Below are 4,323 nucleotides of genomic sequence, written 5' to 3' on the forward strand. Positions count from 1 at the left end.
TGTGTTTGTGTTTGTGTTTGTGTTTGTGTTTGTGTTTGTGTTTGTGTTTGTGTTTGTGTTTGTGTTTGTGTTTGTGTTTGTGTTTGTGTTTGTGTTTGTGTTTGTGTTTGTGTTTGTCTGCTGTAATTGTGTTTGTGTATTAAGGTTTGTGTTTTGTGGCTGTAGCAGACTTGTGTTTGTGTGGTTTATAGTAATGGAAGGTATTGACAACGGTTATTAAACAACAACCGTTGTCAAATAAGTTTTAACAACGGTTGTAAAACAACATCCGTTGTGAAATAAGTTTTAACAACGGGTTTCAAAAGTAACCGTTGTGATTACTTTTCACTAACTTTGCGTCAATTTTGCGCCAAATTATTAACAACGGTTGTGCATGTGTTACCCGTTGTTAAAACTTATAACAACGGTTTTCATAACCATACCCGTTGTAATTCATTTTAGTAAAATTCGCGCCATACATTCTACAACGTCTATTATGATTTTCGTGAATAATTGTTGTTAAAGGGGCGTTGTAATTGCCTGGATTTGTAGTAGTGAAATCATTATGCTTAGCTTGATTGGGATATTGCAATTGATGGAATTTGGTTTCTTGCTTGGGACAAGCAAGGGTTTAGCTTGAGGGAGTTTGATGTGTTCATTTTATATATGCTTTTACCCCTCATTTTAGCTCGGTTTCTATTGTTTATCATACTTTAAATAGTATATTTTTGAGCTAATCTTGTGTTCTAGGTGTATTGTTGTGTTTGTTATGTTTTTGTAGGAATCTAAGCATTTAGAGGCTTTTTCCTATCATTTTGTACACCAAGTTCACTAAGCTAAACAAGACCAAGTGTTGGACTAAGCATGAAGCATTGGAATGGGTTTTGCATGAAGAAATTGGTGGATCATTATGTATAATTCAAATGTTGTCAAAAGCAAAGTCAAGCCTAAAATAAAAGTCCAGCTTAAAGGTGAAAGCATTGGATGCTAAGGAAGCTTTGGATGCTAGGAATGTGAAGTAATACCAGGTGATTAAGGAGCATTTAAGTACGAGCACAGAGATTCTTCAAGGAAATAATCAAGAATTAAGACGAATTAACCCGGAATCCTGCGTCCCCGATCGGGGCCCCCAACCCCGATCGGGGTTGGCTGTTTCTAGGTGATTTACGTTTCACCTCACTCCCCTATATAAAGGGGAGGCATTTCAAGGCTTAAGGCATCTTATATTCTTACGTCTCATATACTCTACATAGCCTTAAGCATTATAATTCTCTCAATAGTTTTCATCTTTAGTTTTCAATATTGTCAAGCTTGTAGTTCTTAAACGTTTAGTTCCTAATACATTTTCAAGCATTTGGTTATTATTTGTTCTTCCATACAAGTTCTATTCTACTAAGGTAATCTTATTTCTAGTTTAAAATTTTACATTTCTATTTAGTTTACACATAGTTTATAATTAGGTACTTTATTTACATCACTTTAGCATCATTTCTTTTACATGTTATATCACCTAGTTTATATAAATCATACAACCATGTTTAACATTTCTTACAATATAGTTTGCAATTTATATTTTAATATGAGTAGCTAATTCTCCTAGTCTAAGGGCTAGGGGAGCCATGCAAAATCAAGTATATAACATGTTAAAATAGGTTGATAATAGTATTGTTCAAATTGCTTCTATCACATGTTTGCACAATAATGTTTAATCTTTGTTTAAGGCCTTATTCAATTGATTAAGTTTGTTTATTCGTTCTAAAGTCGAGAGGCACAGAATTGAATTAGACTAAGCATGTGTAGTAGGACGACTTAGCCATGGACGAGAGTTTCTCAAGGACCCGGTCTATGGTTGACACTAATGCCGTAAGGTGGGTGTCTCTAAGCCTAAGCAATTGACAATGTTTTTAATACCGAGTTTAACATAATTATATACTTACCTTTACATGTGTGACCCGACCCCCTTAGACTCCTTTTTATTATATAATTTACATTAAAATTTCTGTTAATCATCAAACAACCAAATAAACCCAAAACGAAATCGATCTTGATAGAAATCTTCCCATTGCATTTCACAACGTAATTCCTGTTTCCTTGTGTTCGACCCCTATTGCTACATTCATTTGTTATTTAGGGTAATTATCTTTGCATAGGTACACGATAAGCCTATCAAATTTTGGTGCCATTACCGGGGAAACGGTTTTATTACGTTTTGATTTGTCGATTTTTATCTTGTTTTCTTTTGTCTTGAGGAACACTTGTTCCTTGAGACCGTTACTTATCATTTTCCTAGAAATTGTTGTCTTATGCCCAGGTCCTCTCGCCGTGGAGAATTGTTTTCACCGGATACCGATCCCGAGAAAACCTTTAGGAGAAGACGACGTTTTTGGAAGAAAGTGAAAGAGGCCTCTTCTCCCGTACAAGTTGAAAGTGCTAGAAAGTCTTACTTAGACGATGTAGAAGCCCTTGAAGAGGAGGAGGTTTCAAGTTCATCATCTCCACTACCACCACCATCTACTAACAAAAAGATGGTGAAATTTTCCGATCACTCAAAGCCCACCGCGGCCATGCTTCCGGCCGGTATCACAACCACTCAAATTACCGCGCCGGAATTTGAGATCAAACCGTCTTTCATTAGCCTTGTGGAGAGGAAGCAATTTGGGAGAAGTCCTTTGGAGGATCCCAATTTGCATGTGCAAAATTTCTGCGATTATTGCTCCATGATCCGACAAACGAGCGTCACTCAAGCCCAAATAAGGGAAATAATTTTCCCTTTCTCTTTGAAGGACACGGCCAAGCTTTGGATCAATAGCCTTGACCGCACCACCATGAGAATCACCAACTTGGGATACATTGGCTCTTGCTTTCTATCAAAAGTTTTTTCCACCGGATAAAACTCAAACTTTGAGGAGCCAAGTCACCGGATTCCGTCAACAAGCTCTTGAGAGCTTATATGAGGCTTGAGAGAGGTACAAGGAGCTACAAAGACAATGCCCACATCATGGGCTAGATGATTGGTTTCTAAAAATAACATTCTACAATGGATGTTGTGCCGAGTCCCGAAGGATTCTTGATTCCGCCAACAATGGGCGGTTTGATCAAATTGACACCGACCTTGCTCATGCCACGATCGAATCTATGGCAGTCCATGATGCTCAATATGTCAACTCCCGCATTGTGCCACTCAAAGGTAAAGAAGAATCTTCCAACAACTCCGTCTTGTTAGCTCAAATTGCCTCACTCCAACAACAATTGGCGGAAAGGGATGCTAGAGATTCCGTTCAACAACTCAATGCCATGTCTTCTACAAGTCAAATCATCGTTTGTGATGGTTGCGAAGGTGCGGGTCACTACACCGCTCATTGCCAAGCTCCTATTGAAGAGGTAAATGCCTTTCTAGCTTTAAGACAAAATGCTTATCCACCGGGTACATTCTCAAACACATATAATCCAAATACAAGATTTCACCCGAATATGTCTTATAGAAGTAACAATGTCCTTAATCCTCAACCACAACCCCCACCACAACAAAATGCCTATGTCCCTCAACAACAAAAGTATAAACCTCCACCGGGTTATCAAAATCAATAAAGGCCCCCACAAAATAATTACCAACAAAATCAACCTCCACCACAAAATGCCCAACAAAACAACCAAGGAGGAAGAAAGCTTGAGGGCTTGATAGTCCAAATGCAAAGGAATTGTTGGCTCAAATCCAAAAGAATGAGCAAACTCAAAATGCCGCAATCAAGATGTTGGAGCAACAAATGGCTCAATTGGCCTCATCTAGCTCTTTAAGGAAAACGGGTCAACTACCCCCTCAAGGTGAGCAACCACATGCTACCCTAAATGCTATCTCCTTAAGAAGTGGTACGAAATATGATGGGCCATCCATGCCTAAAGAAGAGGAGGAGGTACTTGTTGAGTTGGATATCTCTCCAAATGATAAAGAAAGTGAAGAAGTTCCCAAGAAAGTGGATGATCCATTTGTTGTCGAGAAAGTCAAGGAAGTGGAGGATGCTCCTCCAAAGAAAGATGTTGAAGCAAAGATTCCGGAAAAAGTCAAAGTGTCATTTCCTCATAGATTGGCAAAGCATCAAAATAATTCTCAATTCGGTAAATTCATGGAAGTTGTGAAGAATCTCCAGGTAAACGTTCCTTTTACCGAATTAATCACTCAAATTCCATCTTACACTAAGTTCATATGAAAGACATTTTAACTAAGAAGAGGACTTTTGATGAAGTTAAAACGATAGCTCTCACTGCCGAGGTGAGTGCTCTTTTACAAAACAAGTCCCCTCCTAAGTTAAAAGATCCCGGTAGCTTTTCTATTCCATGCACAATTGG

The 4,323-nt window shown here is 38.3% G+C and overlaps 1 non-coding gene across 1 annotated transcript; it reads right to left on the bottom strand.

The window, feature by feature from the left end:
- Positions 1-2,877: 2,877 nt before the first annotated feature.
- Positions 2,878-2,984, bottom strand: LOC141597800 (small nucleolar RNA R71). The gene has a single exon (XR_012523015.1). It is a non-coding gene; the product is annotated as a small nucleolar RNA R71 (small nucleolar RNA).
- Positions 2,985-4,323: the final 1,339 nt, after the last annotated feature.

This window comes from Silene latifolia, chromosome 8 (assembly GCF_048544455.1).
Source record: "Silene latifolia isolate original U9 population chromosome 8, ASM4854445v1, whole genome shotgun sequence".
Lineage (NCBI taxonomy): Eukaryota > Viridiplantae > Streptophyta > Magnoliopsida > Caryophyllales > Caryophyllaceae > Silene > Silene latifolia.